Genomic DNA, 19,624 nt, shown 5'->3' on the forward strand with positions numbered 1-19,624 from the left:
CCTCTTTCGCGGCTGGCAGCATCAATGGCGGGCAGAGTCGCCCACCACACCAGCATGCACTGACCCCGCGCGCGCCCAGCCGTCTCTCCTGCTGCAGTGGTGAGGTAGCAGAATCGGCGTCTGGTGACGTCATAGGGCTCTGGCCGCAGCTCGGCCGCTGTTGTGCTCTTTGCCCCTGCCCTTAGGAGTTGGGGGCAGTGGGTATAGCTCGCTCAGGATACGGTTGCCGATGCGCTGTGAGCAGTTTTTGTCCAAAGCTCTGAACGAGTTCATTCATTTGTTCGGAAGGGGTGGACGACAAGTGTTTTGCACCTTTCGGCTGGTCAGCGATGACAGAATAAAGGCGCACGTCCTGCAGTCTTTCTCAAACGAATTTACAGAAACCATTCGGTAAAAAAATTTAATTTTTGCCTTACTTTTAGCTTCATATGTCTGGTTCATGACGACGTGCCCATCATTTCGTTAATCGTCATAGTTATTCTGATATTTACGTGAAAGTAAGACACTGCGCGAAATTCGGAAAAGTCTGCAAAGAAAATAGAGGTCGCTATAACACAGCAAAAACGAAGAGTATGGTCATCAGTACAAAGCGCAGGCTGTCCAATATTAAAATAGGACAATCTACCATTAGCCAAGTAAGTGCATTTAAATATCTTGGAGGCACAATAACTGAAGAGATGTCACCAGGAGGTGAAAACTCGAATTGCCAGAGCGAAGGAGGCATTCAACAGAAAGAGGATACCCTTATGTGGCAAATTAGATAAAGGACTAAGGAAAAGGCTTGGCAAATGTTTTGTCTGGAGTGTGGCACTATATGGGGCAGAAACATGGACGCTGAGACGAGAGGATGAAAAAAGGTTAGAAGCATTTGAGATATGGATGTGGAGGAGAATGGAGAGAATTAGCTGTATGGAAAGAGTGAGTAATGGAAGAGTTTTGGAAAGGGTTGGTGAGAGAAGATGTTTGCTGAAGGTTGCAAGAGAAAGGAAAAAGAACTGGTTGAGACATTCATTGAGAAGGGAGTGCTTATTAGCAGATGCATTGGAAGGATTGGTTTGTGGGAGAAGACTTAGAGGAAGAAGGAGATACAAGATTGTAGACGACATAAAGGGAACAGGAAATTATGCAGACCTGAAGACCGGACAGCCTGGAGAACTACCATGTGAAAACCTGCCTTTTGGCAGAACACTGAATATGATGATGATTTTACGTTTGGTGCATATTGAATTTTCCTTTAGACTTGGGTAGAGTCTGATGTAGCACACTCATATGCGATCACGCTGCGGCAGCGATAAGGCCACAGTGAAATATCGAAAACATTTTTCGTATTTCATAAACGGTTTCAGACATCGAAATGAGATTTTGCCAACTGATAGAACGAAAAGAGGATAGTATTTTACCACAGCGTCATTATGTAAAACTTCATTCTCTACCATGTTATTCCAATAACTACAGACTTTTTCAATGAAAGAATGTAATACACTCCTGGAAATTGAAATAAGAACACCGTGAATTCATTGTCCCAGGAAGGGGAAACTTTATTGACACATTCCTGGGGTCAGATACATCACATGATCACACTGACAGAACCACAGGCACATAGACACAGGCAACAGAGCATGCACAATGTCGGCACTAGTACAGTGTATATCCACCTTTCGCAGCAATGCAGGCTGCTATTCTCCCATGGAGACGATCGTAGAGATGCTGGATGTAGTCCTGTGGAACGGCTTGCCATGCCATTTCCACCTGGCGCCTCAGTTGGACCAGCGTTCGTGCTGGACGTGCAGACCGCGTGAGACGACGCTTCATCCAGTCCCAAACATGCTCAATGGGGGACAGATCCGGAGATCTTGCTGGCCAGGGTAGTTGACTTACACCTTCTAGAGCACGTTGGGTGGCACGGGATACATGCGGACGTGCATTGTCCTGTTGGAACAGCAAGTTCCCTTGCCGGTCTAGGAATGGTAGAACGATGGGTTCGATGACGGTTTGGATGTACCGTGCACTATTCAGTGTCCCCTCGACGATCACCAGTGGTGTACGGCCAGTGTAGGAGATCGCTTCCCACACCATGATGCCGGGTGTTGGCCCTGTGTGCCTCGGTGGTATGCAGTCCTGATTGTGGCGCTCACCTGCACGGCGCGAAACACGCATACGACCATCATTGGCACCAAGGCAGAAGCGACTCTCATCGCTGAAGACGACACGTCTCCATTCGTCCCTCCATTCACGCCTGTCGCGACACCACTGGAGGCGGGCTGCACGATGTTGGGGCGTGAGCGGAAGACGGCCTAACGGTGTGCGGGACCGTAGCCCAGCTTCATGGAGACGGTTGCGAATGGTCCTCGCCGATACCCCAGGAGCAACAGTGTCCCCAATTTGCTGGGAAGTGGCGGTGCAGTACCCTACGGCACTGCGTAGGATCCTACGGTCTTGGCGTGCATCCGTGCGTCGCTGCGGTCCGGTCCCAGGTCGACGGGCACGTGCACCTTCCGCCGACCACTGGCGACAACATCGATGTACTGTGGAGACCTCACGCCCCACGTGTTGAGCAATTCGGCGGTACGTCCACCCGGCCTCCCGCATGCCCACTATACGCCCTCGCTCAAAGTCCGTCAACTGCACATACGGTTCACGTCCACGCTGTCGCGGCATGCTACCAGTGTTAAAGACTGCGATGGAGCTCCGTATGCCACGGCAAACTGGCTGACACTGACGGCGGCGGTGCACAAATGCTGCGCAGCTAGCGCCATTCGGCGGCCAACACCGCGGTTCCTGGTGTGTCCGCTGTGCCGTGCGTGTGATCATTGCTTGTACAGCCCTCTCGCAGTGTCCGGAGCAAGTATGGTGGGTCTGACACACCGGTGTCAATGTGTTCTTTTTTCCATTTCCAGGAGTGTATTTAAGGGCCATCGATAGATGGTGAAACGAGAAATGCTATGGATTTTGGAACAACATAAGTGAAGACAACACAGGTTTTTCTGTATTGAGGATGTGGTTTTTCATAATCTACTGACCTTACTTTTCCTCAGTTTCTCAATAAATCACTGTTTCAGAATTGTCTCATAATTGTGTGTCGCGGAGGGTACCTTGAGTATCGGCTCTCCCTTCTATTCCAGTCTCGTATTGTTCGTGGGAAGAAAGATTGTCGGTATGCCTCCGTGTGGGCTCTAATCTCTCTGATTTTATCCTCATGGTCTCTTCGCGAGATATACGTAGGAGGGAGCAATATACTGCTTGACTCCTCGGTGAAGGTATGTTCTCGAAACTTCAACAAAAGCCCGTACCGAGCTACTGAGCGTCTCTCCTGCAGAGTCTTCCACTGGAGTCTATCTATCATCTCTGAAACGTTTTTATTACTAAATGACCCTGTAACGAAGCGCGCTGCTCTCCGTTGGTTCTTCTCTATCAACCTATCTGGTACGGATCCCATGCCGGTGAGCAGTATTCAAGCAGTGGGCGAACAAGTATACCGTAACCTACATCCTTTGTTTTCGGACTGCATTTCCTTAGGATTCTTCCAATGAATCTCAGTCTGGCATCTGCTTTACCGACGATTAATTTTATATGGTCATTCCATTTCAAATCACTCCTAATGCCTACTCCCAGATAATTTATGGAATTAACTGCTTCCAGTTGCTGACCTCCTATATTGCAGCTAAATGATAAAGGATCTTTCTTTCTATGTATTCGCAGCACATTACACTTGTCTACAGTGAGATTCAATTGCCATTCCCTGCACCATGCGTCAATTCGTTGCAGATCCGCTTGCATTTCAGTGCAACTTTCCATTGTTACAACCTCTCGATATACTACAGCATCATCCGCAAAAACCTCAGTGAACTTGCGATGTTATCCACAAGATCATTTATATATATTGTGAACAGCAACGGTCCTACGACACTCCCCTGCTGCACACCTGAAATCACTCTTACTTCGGAAGAATTTGAATTGAGAATGACATGTTAGTAAGGCGAGACTGTGTAAATTCCACTGCGTTTTGGCAAAAGAATCAAATTTAACATGGTAACCAGAGAAATGTGTAGGTTTTACTCAAAATTCACCACTCATGACGCTTCTCTGAAAGTTGCAAATGGTTAACAAGCCAGGCGAAAATAATTCGCTGTATTTTCGGTGGAATTCTTTTTAGATACTAACGAAAGCAGAGGTGACAGTAAATCCTTTTGAATGGTTACAATGTAAATGTGGGCGTGGATGGGCCCCACTTAATATTAAAAAAAATGTGAGCACAGGCTTCAATTTAGAACGGCACTTCCCCTCCAGTGCTCGGCATATCCCCTACAACGCCTGCCCATACCTGTAACCGTCACGACTACCACTCTTCCCTACATGTGCCCTGCCGTTTGCGCATCTACAGGTCACGGCATTTTGCGCGGATCCACTTTCGTTGACATCGTAGACGGCGCCCCGGTAAGCACGTACTGGCTCTGCATTGAGCGTGCATAGTCGGGCGGAGTCGTTCTGCAGCCTCCAACGGAAGTAAGGAACACAACAACGAAGCATGTCCTCGGGAACAGAAGACAGGTGATGTCTACCCACATCCCTCCGCGATGACGATTGTTGAGTGCTCCCAGAACTCATTGGTTACGCCACCAGCTGGTCTGTTGGCTGATGTCCCCAAAGCTCCCTATCAGTCTTGTCCTGATTGGCAGCAATGTAGCTGGCAGTGGCATTTTACTCGAGGCAGCACTTGTTGGCTCATCAGAGATTGAAATCGGGCCCAATGAGCAGAGAATAGACCAGAAAAAGTCCAACCTTCAGGCAGGACAGCTGCGAATGGAGTACAAGTAAGTGGTCAGAAACAATCTGAAAATTTTGTGTCTTGTAGGGTATATTGCGCTGAGAAATAATTAAGAAAAAATTCTATACATTTCACCGTTTCCCAGTTAATTAGCACTGAAGTTACCAAATCTAGTCACTGTGCGCACAAACTCAAGCAGCCTGCCAGATACGGTTAGTGTCAGTTGTTCTAAAAGTGTAGATAGTAGCACATGAGACTGCTCAGCCATTGTCTCGAGTTCGAATCTTGCTACTATCCCACATCAAATTTGTACACTCCTGGAAATTGAAATAAGAACACCGTGAATTCATTGTCCCAGGAAGGGGAAACTTTATTGACACATTCCTGGGGTCAGATACATCACATGATCACACTGACAGAACCACAGGCACATAGACACAGGCAACAGAGCATGCACAATGTCGGCACTAGTACAGTGTATATCCACCTTTCGCAGCAATGCAGGCTGCTATTCTCCCATGGAGACGATCGTAGAGATGCTGGATGTAGTCCTGTGGAACGGCTTGCCATGCCATTTCCACCTGGCGCCTCAGTTGGACCAGCGTTCGTGCTGGACGTGCAGACCGCGTGAGACGACGCTTCATCCAGTCCCAAACATGCTCAATGGGGGACAGATCCGGAGATCTTGCTGGCCAGGGTAGTTGACTTACACCTTCTAGAGCACGTTGGGTGGCACGGGATACATGCGGACGTGCATTGTCCTGTTGGAACAGCAAGTTCCCTTGCCGGTCTAGGAATGGTAGAACGATGGGTTCGATGACGGTTTGGATGTACCGTGCACTATTCAGTGTCCCCTCGACGATCACCAGTGGTGTACGGCCAGTGTAGGAGATCGCTTCCCACACCATGATGCCGGGTGTTGGCCCTGTGTGCCTCGGTGGTATGCAGTCCTGATTGTGGCGCTCACCTGCACGGCGCGAAACACGCATACGACCATCATTGGCACCAAGGCAGAAGCGACTCTCATCGCTGAAGACGACACGTCTCCATTCGTCCCTCCATTCACGCCTGTCGCGACACCACTGGAGGCGGGCTGCACGATGTTGGGGCGTGAGCGGAAGACGGCCTAACGGTGTGCGGGACCGTAGCCCAGCTTCATGGAGACGGTTGCGAATGGTCCTCGCCGATACCCCAGGAGCAACAGTGTCCCTAATTTGCTGGGAAGTGGCGGTGCGGTCCCCTACGGCACTGCGTAGGATCCTACGGTCTTGGCGTGCATCCGTGCGTCGCTGCGGTCCGGTCCCAGGTCGACGGGCACGTGCACCTTCCGCCGACCACTGGCGACAACATCGATGTACTGTGGAGACCTCACGCCCCACGTGTTGAGCAATTCGGCGGTACGTCCACCCGGCCTCCCGCATGCCCACTATACGCCCTCGCTCAAAGTCCGTCAACTGCACATACGGTTCACGTCCACGCTGTCGCGGCATGCTACCAGTGTTAACGACTGCGATGGAGCTCCGTATGCCACGGCAAACTGGCTGACACTGACGGCGGCGGTGCACAAATGCTGCGCAGCTAGCGCCATTCGACGGCCAACACCGCGGTTCCTGGTGTGTCCGCTGTGCCGTGCGTGTGATCATTGCTTGTACAGCCCTCTCGCAGTGTCCGGAGCAAGTATGGTGGGTCTGACACACCGGTGTCAATGTGTTCTTTTTTCCATTTCCAGGAGTGTATATCGCTCTCTTGTTTCATCGGCCAGGCAGGCTCCTTATATCTGCATGCTGAACGACCTGACTCACTAACTTCAATGCTAATTAAATTCGAAATGGAGCACCATATCGAATTTTTTTCTTAACAATTATTTCTGAGCACATTCTACCCCGAAACACCTTTACGAGCTTTTCATGCTGTTTGTGGGCACCCTATAGATCAATCCACTGGACATGAGTAATATTTATACAGGAACTGTCTTGCCTACATTGCTCTTGGGAGGCAATAATCCCTTCATTTGGACTACTTTTCGGCACACTCCGGCTACAGCTGAAAGGTGTCTCAAATCACCTCTCAGAAGCAGTGATGGACTTTTCAGTTTCAGTGCTCTGAATAACAGTTCTTACGTCAAACACAATGTCACCACCGTCCTCTATCTCTATGGCGTCATTCTCCTGAATTGGCGCTTTGGACGCCCTGTTCTTATGGCGTATAGCAACTAACTCTGTCTTGTGGCCGTATTACATGTGACACCAGCAATCCTTCCTTGCTGGCATTCCGCCCAGCTGTTGCATATTGATCTGCTTTGCTGGCTTCTTGTGTTAGCAGGGGAGGACTTCAAAAATTCTACTCAATTCCCAGTCCTACTATTTCAATAGTTTATAGTCAATAGCGAAAGAGTCTATCAAAACAAGAATGTGGTCCCCCACGAAGGAAAAATCGGTAATCAGGTGTTTGAGTGTTCTAAGATGAACCAGTATCAACGAACATGATTCGTTCGCGAAGAACTTCAGAGAAGATGACCGCTTTTTCCGGGCTTGCACTGGACATGTTAAAACTGTTGCTTTAGAGAATGAAGATTAGTATACATCAGCTTGTTTGCTATAAGTCATCAATGATATCAGGAAAAACGACCGAAAGTGACGTAGCACTCTTAATAATGACAACTGATTATTTCAAGGAGTAAATATCGCATTAATGTCTCATTTCCCGTTTTTACCTCGCTTACTGCTTGATCCAGGCTGTGATGTGAAAAGTCACCACATACTCGTTATGATGACGACTGAACTAAAATTCAAGAACATTAAAAAAAGTACATGTAAATGGGATTTGACAAACCTGAAAAACGAAAATACACTGAAGCACTATCAACTAGAAACAGACAAGAAAACAAATACACAGGGCTGCAATGACATCCAAAGCAGCTGGGAAAAAATAAAAACTGGTATTTTAGAAGCAGCAGAAGAAGTAATAGGAAAAGAAAGGATAGAGAAAAGGAAGGAATGGATCACTAATGACCTACTAAATATGATGGAAGAAAGAAGGAAATTAAAAAATTCTGTGAAGAAGGAAGACCAAGAGAAATACAAGAGTCTGGAAAACAGAATCAACAGAGAGGCAAAACAAGCAAGAGAAAAATACCTTGATGATCTCTGCATTTCAGTTGAGGACAACATGAGCAAGGGAAATATCGACAAGGCCTATAAATGTGTGAGACATTGCTTTGGAGACAGAAGAAACAAGTGCAGGGCTGTGATGGATGAAAATGGCAATATGTTGGATGACGATGAAGTTGCAAGAAGATGGAAACAATATATAGAAAAACTGTACAGCGGACCAGACCTGTCTGAAAACATCATGGAAGAAGAAAGGAAGAGTTTGAACTAGCTCTGAAAAAATTGAAAAACAACAAATCGCCTTATATAGACAATATCCCAGCCGAACTTCTGAAATCTGGAGGAGCAAAACTGAATCAGGAGTTGTATAATCTTGTTTTCAACATGTACGACCAGGGTAAAATTCCTACAGACTTTGAGAAAAACATTATGGTCCCCATTCCAAAGAAGGCAAATGCTACAAGATGTGAAAATTATAGGACGCTCAGCCTAGTTACGCACGCGTCTAAAATATTAACCTCAATTATCCTAAAACGCATAGAACAAAAAGTCGAAGCTACACTCTCCGAAGACCAGTTTGGATTCCGGAAAGATAGAGGAACCAGAGAAGCAATATTTGCTCTAAAACTAATAATAGAGAAACGACTAGATAAGAACCTGAAAACATACATAGCTTTCGTAGATGTAGAGAAAGCATTTGATAATGATAAATGGAATAAGATGTTTGAGGTACTCAAAAAAGTAGGAATATACCATTAAGATAGAAAAATGATATGGAACCTGTACAAAAACGAGACAGCAGTTATCCGTGAACGGACAAAACAAGAAGAGATGCAGATACGGAAAGGTGTCCGACAAGGTTGCGCACTACCCCTGTTATCTTTAACGTATACATTGAAGAGGCGCTGAAAAAAAGTAAGGGAAAATTCACAGACAGGTGTAGTAATTCATGGCCAACGAATAGATATGACAAAATTCACAGACAGGTGTAGTAATTCATGGCCAACGAATAGATATGACAAGATATGCCGATGATATAGCTGTCCTGGCTGAAAGTGAAGAATATCTTGTAGTCCTACTGAATAGAATGGATAAAGTTATGAGTGAAGAATATAATATGAGAATTAATAAAGCAAAAACAAAGTAATGGCATGCGACAAAGAAGATCAAGTGAAAGTCCAAGTTCATGTAGGCAATGAACTGCTTGAACAAGTTGATAAATTTACTTATCTGGGCAGTAATATTACCAGGGATGGAAGGAGCAAAGCAAAAGTGAGAAGTAGAATAGCTCAAGCAAAGGCTGCTTTTAACAAGAAGAAAAACATATTAACCTCTAAGAGCATCAGCCTTGAAATCAGGAAAAGATTTTTGAAATCATATGTGTGGAGTTTGGCATGCTATGGGTGTGAAACATGGACTCTCGGGACAGAGGAAGACCAGAAGCTAAATTCTTTTGAAATGTGGTGCTATAGACACATGCTAAAAATAAAATGTATCGACAAGGTCGCAAACGAAGTGGTTCTGGAAAGAGCAGGTGAGAAGAGAAGCTTCTGGAGTTTCATTGTTAAAAGAAGAGTGCAATTTACAGGCCATCTATTAAGATATAAAGGACTCCTGAACACAATCATAGAGGGATATGTCGAGGGAAAAATACCAAGAGGAAGACCACGACTGAGGTACATGGATCAAATCGTGAAAGATGTGGGATGTAACACCTACAAAGAAATGAAGAGAAAAGCTGAAAGACGCACAGAATGGAGACAAGCTGCCATTGTAGCTGTTGCAAACCAATCCTTGGATTGACCACTACAGAAGAAGAAGAAGACTGCTTGAAGTTTTCTGTCGTCAACCAAAACATATGCGGTCGGTGATCTTAACAAGTCGTTGAAACCTAGCAAAACCATGTTTCAGAAGCAACAACATTAGAGTTGAAACGATGTTTCCATCATTAGACCGGGCATATGGAGAAATGTGTAAATTTAAAAGGCGAATATTTTGTGCGTAAGAAATTTGTAACACAAAAATGTTTTTCTTTAATTGTGTCTATAACAAACTTAAAAGGCGACTCTTGTATAGTTGGCATAGTAGCATTAGTTAGTATAACTGCACAACTCACAGCAAGACACAAGAAGGGAAACGGAAGTAATCCGCTGAATTATAGAACCATATCACTGACATCGACCTGCAGTAGGGTTTTGGAACATATACTGTGTTATACATTTCCAGGGGCAGATGTGAACTCTGACCACAATCTATTGGTTATGAGCTGTAGATTAAAACTGAAGAAACTGCAAAAAGGTGGGAATTTAAGGAGATGGGATCTGGACAAACTGATTAAACCAGAGGTTGTACAGAGTTTCAGGGAGAGCATAAAAGAACAATTCTCACAAATGGGGGAAAGAAATACAGTAGAAGAATAATGGGTAGCTCTGAGGGATGAAGTAGTGAATGCGGGAGAGGATCAAGTAGGTAAAAAGACGAGGGGTAGTAGAAATCCTTGGGTAACAGAAGAAATATTGAATTTAATCGATGAAAGGAGAAAATATAAAAATGCAGTAAATGAAGCAGGCAAAAAGGACTACAAACGTCTCAAAAATGAGATCGACAGGAAGTGCAGAATGGCTAAGCAGGGATGGCTAGAGGACAAATGTAAGGATGTAGAGGCTTATCTCACTAGGGGTAAAATAGATACTGCCTACAGGAAAATTAAAGAGACCTTTGGAGAAAAGAGACCCACTTGTATGAATATCAAGAGCTCAGATGGAAACCCAGTTCTAAGCAAAGAAGGGAAAGCAGAAAGGTGGAAGGAGTATATAGAGGGTCTATACAAGGGCGACGTACTTGAGGACAATATTCTGGAAATGGAAGAGAATGTTATTCTGGAAATGGAAGAGAATGTAGATGAAGACGAAATGGGAGATACAATACTACGTGAAGAGTTTGACAGAGCACTGAAAGATCTGAGTCGAAACAAGGCCCCGGGAGTAGACAACATTCCATTAGAACTACTGACGGCCTTGGGAGAGCCATTCCTGACAAAACTCTACCATCTGGTGAGCAAGATGTATGAGACAAGCGAAATACCCTCAGACTTCAAGAAGAATATAATAATTCCAATCCCAAAGAAAGCAGGTGTTGACAGATGCGAAAATTACCGAACAATCAGTTTCATAAGCCACAGCTGCAAAATACTAACACGAATTCTTTACAGACGAATGGAAAAACTAGTAGAAGCCAACCTTGGGTAAGATCAGTTTGGATTCCGTAGAAATATTGGAACACGTGAGGCAATACTGACCTTACGACTTATCTTAGAAGAAAGATTAAGGAAAGGTAAACCTACGTTTGTAGCATTTGTAGACTTGGAGAAAGCTTTTGACAATGTTGACTGGAATACTCTCTTTTAAATTTTAAAGGTGGCAGGGGTAAAATACAGGGAGCGAAAGGCTATTTACAATTTGAACAGAAACCAGATGGCAATTATAAGAGTCGAGGGACATGAAAGGGAAGCAGCGGTTGGGAAGGGAGTGAGACAGGGTTGTAGCCTCTCCCCGATGTTATTCAATCTGTATATTGAGCAAGCAGTAAAGGAAACAAAAGAAAAATTCGGAGAAGGTATTATAATCCATGGAGAAGAAATAGAAAACTATGAGGTTTGCCGATGACATTGTAATTCTGTCAGAGTCAGCAAAGGACTTGGAAGAGCAGTTGAATGGAATGGACAGTGTCTTGAAAAGAGGATATAAGATGAACACCAACAAAAGCAAAACGAGGATAATGGAATGTAGTCGAATTAAGTCGGGCGATGCTGAGGGAATTAGATTAGGAAATGAGACACTTAAAGTAGTAAAGGAGTTTTGCTATTTGGGGAGCAAAATAACTGATGATGGTCGAAGTAGAGAGGATATAAAATGTAGACTGGCAATGGCAAGAAAAGCATTTCTGAAGAAGAGAAATTTGTTAACATCTAGTATAGATTTAAGTGTCAGGAAGTCGTTTCTGAAAGTATTTGTATGGAGTGTAGCCATGTATGGAAGTGAAACATGGACAATAAATAGTTTGGACAAGAAGAGAATAGAAGTTTTCGAAATGTGGTGCTACAGAAGAATGCTGAAGATTAGATGGGTAGATCACATAACTAATGAGGAGGTATTGAATAGAATTGGGGTGAAGAGGAGTTTGTGGCACAACTTGACAAGAAGAAGGGACCGGTTGGTAGGACATGTTCTGAGGCATCAAGGGATCACAAAGTTAGCATTGGAGGGCAGTGTGGAGGGTAAAAATCGTAGAGGGAGACCAAGAGATGAATACACTAAGCAGATTCAGAAGGACGTAGGTTGCAGTAAGTACTGGGAGATGAAGAAACTTGCACAGGATAGAGTAGCATGGAGAGCTGCATCAAACCAGTCTCAGGACTGAAGACCACAACAACAACAACTGTGAAACTTCCTGGCAGATTAAAACTGTGTGCCCGACCGAGACTCGAACTCGGGATACTGGCAGAAGTAAAGCTTTGAGGACCGGGCGTGAGTCGTGCTTCGGTAGCTCAGATGGTAGAGCACTTGCCCGCTAAAGGCAAAGGTCCCGAGTTCGAGTCTAGGTCGGGCACACAGTTTTAATCTGCCAGGAAGTTTCATATCAGCGCACACTCCGCTGCAGAGTGAAAATCTCATTCTGGAAACAACTGTGTTAGAACGTTATGAAATACCTCGAAGAACACCATCTGTTGACACATAACCACATAGAATTCAGGAAGTATCGATCTTGTGAAACGCAACTGGCTCTTTATTCACACGAAGTAATGGGTGCTGTCGACAGAGCATCACAAGCAGATTCCAGAATTAAAGATTTACAAAAGGCTTTGGACACCGTTCCTCACAAGAGACTTCCAATCAAGTTGCGTACCTGTGGAATATCGTCTCAGCCGTGCGTCGGCGTTCATGATTATCCGTTGGGAAGGTCACACTTTATAGTAATTGACAAGAGGTCATCCCGTGAAACGTAAGTTACATCTAATGTACGCCAAGGAACTATTACGGCACCACTGCTATTCTTGATCTGCATAATCTAGGAGACAATCTGAAAAGTCTTCTTAGATTGATTGCAGATCATAGTTCTTTACCGACTAACAAGGCCACCAGAAGATTGAAAGACATTGCAAAATGGTTTAGACAAGGTACTTGTATGGTGCGAAGACTGCCAATGGACCATAAACAAAAAACAAAAACAAAAAAAAAAAAATGTGAAGTCCTCCATATGATTAATAAAAAGAGTCTCTTGTCTTTCTATTACACATCAAATCACATAAATCTAAAGGTCGTCATTTCAGCCAAGCACCTAGCGATTAAAATTACGAACAACTTAAATTAGAACCAGCAAAAAGAAAATTTTGTGGGGAAGGCGAACCAAAAACTGCCTTTTTTTGGCAGAGCACTTAGAAGGTGAAACACATTTTTTAAAGAGGCTGCCTACACTGTGTTTGTCCGTTCTCTTCTGGAATACAGTTGTGCGGTGGACCATTATGAGATAGGATTGACAGACAACATCAAGGAAGATCAAAGAAGGTGAGCTCGTTTTGTATCATCACAAAAGAGGATAATGGATATGGTACACAAATTAGGGCGGCAATAATTAAAACATAAGTGTTTTTCATTGTGTTGAGACCTTTTCATAAAATTTCAATCACAGACTTTCTGCTTCGAGTGAGAAAATATTTTGTCGACTCCCACCTACATATGAAGAATTGACCATCGTAATAAAATAAGAGCTCTCTCTGAAAGTGTGATGGCATAAGCTGGCGCCTTCACACCAGGCGACTAAGAGGTAGCGAGAAGATCGATGAAGGTCAAGGACAGACTCGCGGGAAACGCACCGCCAACACTGTCTCAGCCATCAATATTTAGACTGCCGCCTGGTCCAGTGAGTTCCAGTCCGTCACGCTGAGTGAGTTCCAGTCTGTCATCCATAAGTCACCGAGTCGGAGTCGCAGTCACAGCCCCTAGCTCAGAATCAGACAGCACAAAGTGACCAGAATAGAATACATAGTGGACTTGTACTTCACCAGCAGTGAGGCTAACGTGGGCTATTACAGAGAGCTTGCAGCGCAACGAATATCTAGGTTCAAATGGCTCTGAGCACTATGGGACTTAACATCTATGGTCATCAGTCCCCTAGAACTTAGAACTACTTAAACCTAACTAACCTAAGGACAGCACACAACACCCAGCCATCACGAGGCAGAGAAAATCCCTGACCCCGCCGGGAATCGAACCCGGGAACCCGGGCGTGGGAAGCGAGAACGCTACCGCACGACCACGAGATGCGGGCGAATATCTAGAGTTAAGTAATTTTCTGTTCTAATGAATAAAGAACCCAGTTAATATATGCGTGCAGTTTGTGTTACAGAAAGAGGATACTGGCCACCAATCAACATCCTCTCCTTTCTTCCCCTGGTACAAGCCTACAAGAGACAACGAGACAACAAAAAAGAAAGATGTAAGTGTAATTTTTTCCTGTGTGCGGAACGCTCGTGAAATAATCTAAATATGGTTCTATGAATCCTCTGCAAAACAATGTGTCAATTGCAGAGCAGTCACGTAGTTGTGGACGTAGAGGAGCTCTAGGCGTGACACTGGTCACCTTGACTTCTCGTTGTTCTACTCGCCTTGTTTGTGTTATCAGCAAAGACTAAGGCTAGCTGCTCTGCATTGCACGCCAAGGTCGACACGAGATAGCGAAGTCCCTCCCACAACAAGAATATCAGCTGAGTGCTTCCGAGTCCAGCGCCCCACGTCTTTGCGGAAGAAGCTACGCATCGAGAGAACTTGAGAACCATTTCCTCCAAGTCAGATGAAACAGGTTTCTCGCACGTGGACACCGAAGCTAACTACGTAGAGGATAAAATCTACTGCGTCAGCTCCGGAATTGGATATGCAGTGTGACGAAACAGGCCGAGTATCTGATACGTCAGTATAGTTTTTTTCCTCTAACGTCGGCATACAAAAGCCGTATGTGAGAAGATACGTATCGTAACACTTTACTTCACATTTGTGCTCTTACAATCATATAACTTTCACGTTGTATTTACGTACATTTGTCAAATAAAGAACGTTTTCTTACGCACAGCAGTAACAACGATTTTGCACCCACGTATATATTCAAATATCACATCTTCGAAAGCCATTTATTGGTAGCTAAGGCTTGGCATCTTGTGTAAGAAATTAAGAAGTCTATCACATCCATAAAATATACAAACAGATGCAACATTTTGTGAGGCACATAGTTTTGATTTTTCCGTGTATACGGTAATTTGTTACTGTTCAATAACTTATAAATCAGTAAAAAGCTTGGAATTCAGAGCATAAGAAATTCGTTATAGATTCTGTTAAAACTGTGATGCTTGGATAAAATCGTGGTTTTAAATTCTGGTATTACGTCTAACATCGAATTTTACAAACATTCTCAGTTCACACAAACTGCCTTCACTTTTGAATTTGTGTAGCACGAAAACAATACACAAAATTTAAAAATGTCGTGTTCAAAAGGAAAGAAACATTAAATTAGCACCCTGACTTAAATTACTGCAGTAACAACCAATCTACTCAAATTACATACACTGTTGGAAAAAGGAACGCTAAATTAAATTCGTATAGAAAGTGATCATTATACAGAAACAGAGAAAATGTTAAATAAAATACATGATTGATTTGTTCACAGAGTTCCATATTTTCCAAAGTATTACGTGTACAAATATTATTTACAGATGAATAGAACCGTAAACTCACCAAACTTGCATTTTGATGTCTACAGTTGTTCTGTGAGTATTCTCTGGCCGCACAACACAACGTCCAAATGGTAGTCAAGCTCGATCCGCTACTTACGTAGCAACATCCTGTCAACAGTCATCACTGCAGCATCGACGCTTGCTTTGAGCTGCTCTAGAGTTCTTGGCAGTGGTGATCCTTAATATACCTCAAAGGAAAACTTCACAAGGCGTTAGGTCAAGCGACCTGCGAGACGGGGGGTGGAGGAGGATGGAAGGCCCACATCATCTTCATCGCTACGCCCAATTCAGCGATGCGGAAATTCGTCGTTTAGGTAGCGACGAACACTGAAGCTCCATTGAGGGGATGGCGTCTTGTTGGAAGATGAAATTCTCGCTGTGAGCAGTTAGTTGTTGAAACAGCCACAACAATATTAAGAAGGTAAGAGAAATCCGTCTAGGCCTTCTCACAGGAGAAAAGCGGCCCGTACACCTTCGTTTGTGGCACTGCAAAGAAAGAGAGCATTAAGCTTCGACGACTCTCTTTCTCTCAGTCTCACATTGTTACGGTTAACCTTTCCCGATAAATGGAACGTTGCTTTGTCGCTGAATATCAACATGGAGGCGAAATGTTATAATAATAACAATGTCGTATGACGAGGGCCTTCCGTCGCGTAGACCGCTCGCCTGGTGCAAGTCTTTCGAGTTGACGCCACTTGGGCGACTTGCGCGTCGATGGGGGTGAAAAGATGATGATTAGGACAACACAACACCCAGTCCCTGAACGGAGAAAACCTCTGACCCAGTCGGGAATCGAACCCGGGCCCTTAGGGTTGACAGTCTGTCGCGCTGACCACTTTTTTTTTTTTTTGAGATAATTGCCTTTCGCGGGCAAGTGTTCTACCAACTTTTTTTTTAATACAAAATTAGGCAGTTCACAAACACTAAATAAAATGCATCCTCTGCAAAAACAAAAACAAAAAAAAATCATTGTAAAACAAATCACAAATGTAAAGGAACAGGGATACAGGGATGTTGTTTTTTATTTATTTATCTTCCAAAAGGACCACTCTGTTAAAAGGAACATGTAGATCATTTCATGGTATAGTATGTGCATTACATATGGAGCGGTGAGAGAAGCGTGAGGTTCACTATCAGCTGTCAAATGTGCACACCGACTGCACCCGGCACATCCCAACTGCGTGTGGGGTCGAGGAAGACTGCCTGAAGATAGTTGTCAAAGGTTTTCCGATAGTGTGACCATCTATGAACCTCATTGTGGGCTTGCTGCAAGAAATACCAAAAGTCGAGTCGCGACTTGGCAGCATCCCCATAGAGGTACGCGATCTTCCAACCTTTGACCCAGATGATCGACTGTGATTTAGTCGCCGGACAGTAGTCACTCTCCGGATGTAAGAAGGAAGCAGCTGTAATATGTTGCGGGGTCACACGGAGGTAGCAAACCACCATCTGTCTTCCTAGGAGCCATACGTCCTCCACCGCGATACAAGTTAAACGGTGATGGTCGTCATCCACTTGGCGACATTTCGGGCATAGTGGAGTGTCCACTAGTCCAATTGCATGGAGTCGTTGGTTGGTGTTGAACTTGCCACACGTGACAGAGAATCACAGTGCCCGAACGAAGGTAGGAAGGAATTTTTGGTGCACATGTCTCCAAATCTTCGGCCAATGCAACTTGGGGTGTTTGAGTTCAATGACATTACGACTTATCCGTCGTAGCAGCCAAACATAAAAATCCTTCGCGCATGGCGGTCTCGTGCGCGGAAGCTCGTCTCTGATATAACTAAGTTCCACGATAAATGTTGATACATGCGCAAAATGTGGCGTAATGTTGCCCACCGCCGCCGGAGGCGTAAGGGACGCTGGAACTAGGAGATCCAGTAGGCGGGATGTAAGGGAATCACGCCCGCTACGCCATTGCTTGTACATCGTGGCTAGAAGGAGCGCCGTCGCTCGGCAGTGAACATTCGTAAGTCCGAGTCCCCCCTTGTCCGTAGGGAGCGTGAGCGTTGCGTATCGCACCTTGAGGGGCGACCCAATCATCACAAAATAGCCTAGTGCTGATTGAAGTCGACGTCCGAGCGTGAATGGTAGGGGCAGGATCTGCGAAATATGCACCATTCGAGAAACCACATAACTGTTCAGATACTCGACTCGCTGCAAAGGATCAAGGCGCCGTAGGAGATGTTGTCGGACCATGGTACGTGTTGTCTGTAAAATACGTCTGTAGTTAACTGCCGCAGTATGTTTTACAGATGAGGTAAAGTCTATGCCGAGATAGCGGAATCGTTGCACATAAGGAAACGGACTGATTTCGTCCGGCGTAAGGCCCCTTCCAACCGGCATTGCTGCCGATTTGTTCATGTTCACTGCACTATACGCCGTCACACTGTGGTCCAACAACAGTTCAAGGACCGTCTTCACCTCTTCCTCAGAACGAACGAGCAGCAGGAGGTCGTCCGCATAGGCACGACATTTGAAGGTGTAGCCCCGCAGTTCCATCCCAGGAAGAGAATTTGTTAGCCTCCCAATCAATGGTTCCAACGCTATCGCGAACAGCAGCATCGAAAGAGGGCAGCCCTGGCGAATGGATCGTCGAATTTGAATGGGCCCTGCTATACGCCCATTAACCTGTACCAAGGATTGTGCGCCCCCATAAATCCTTCTAATGAGACCAGTAAAACGGTCTGGAAATCCCATTTGTTCCAGTACAGCGTACAGATAGTTGTGGCGCACCTTATGAAAAGCACTGTCAAAATCAACCGCCACCATCGCCGCTTTAAGCCGGCACTCCTCCGCCAGCGCTATCACATCACGGCATTCGCCAGTAGCTGTTTCCACATTCACTGATCCACCCGGTGTCGTCTGTGCTGGAGAGAGAACGCTACGAATTAATATACGACATCGGGACGCTAGCAACCGTGCAAAGATCTTATAGTCGGCATTAAGCAGGGTGATGGGGCGATAATGTGTGACCGTAATTCCTGGCTTCGGTTTATGTACTGGCACCAAGAGGTCTTCCATAAAAGCCGGTGGAATAGGCGCATCGGAATTTAACATCTCGTTGTACATTTCCGTCCATCGCGGTGCCATTTCGTTGCGAAATTCTCGATAAAATTCAGCAGGAAGTCCATCGATGCCTGGGGACCTATTCAACGCACCCTTTGCGATCGCATCATGTACTTCCTCACAGCTAATGGCTTCCAGTAAGGTTCCCGCGGCTTCCACCGTCAGTGTACGGGAGACGTACGTGGCTATACGCTCGAGGTCATCGACAGGGGCTGCTTCTTCCCGATAGATGTGTTGGTAATGGTCGACGAATGCAGAGACAATGTCCGCTTGACGCGACACTCTTCGGTCTTCGCGGGTAATTAATTCCCGTACCAAAACGCGTCGTCGGTGCTTTCGTTCATTCACGACGTGGTGCATGGAAGGAATCTCGTGCATTATCGTATCGTGACATCTGGCGCGCACCATGGTTCCCTGAAGATGTTTCCGAGCTAAAGCCACTAGTTTAGCTTTTATCCTTTTGCGTTCGATCCAAACGTCCTGTCCCGCCGGACCATCGTCCAGGTCGCGCAGCGCTGCAAAATAAAAGTCGGTCGTACGGCGGCGCCATTCTCCCATCTCCCTGCTATATGAGATCAACGTGCGGCGAAGCGCCGGTTTAGTACAAGTCAGCCACCAATCAAGCTTCGTCGCATACCTTCCAACCCTTCGCTCGCACATCGTCCATGTCTCAAGGATCCGGTGACGGCATTCAGGATCATGTAGATGTTGAATGTTTAATTTCCACGGGGCCTTACTGTTCCACACCTCTCTACAGGGAAGAAGCACCGTACAGATGTAAGCGCTGTGATCGGAAAATGCCAATGGCCAGCGTTCCGCGTCCTGGACATCAGTTGCATGAGCCCGTGAGATATAAATGCGATCTAACCTGCTCGCCGAATGACTTGTCACATAGGT

This window comes from Schistocerca nitens, chromosome 1, assembly GCF_023898315.1.
Source record: "Schistocerca nitens isolate TAMUIC-IGC-003100 chromosome 1, iqSchNite1.1, whole genome shotgun sequence".
NCBI lineage: Eukaryota > Metazoa > Arthropoda > Insecta > Orthoptera > Acrididae > Schistocerca > Schistocerca nitens.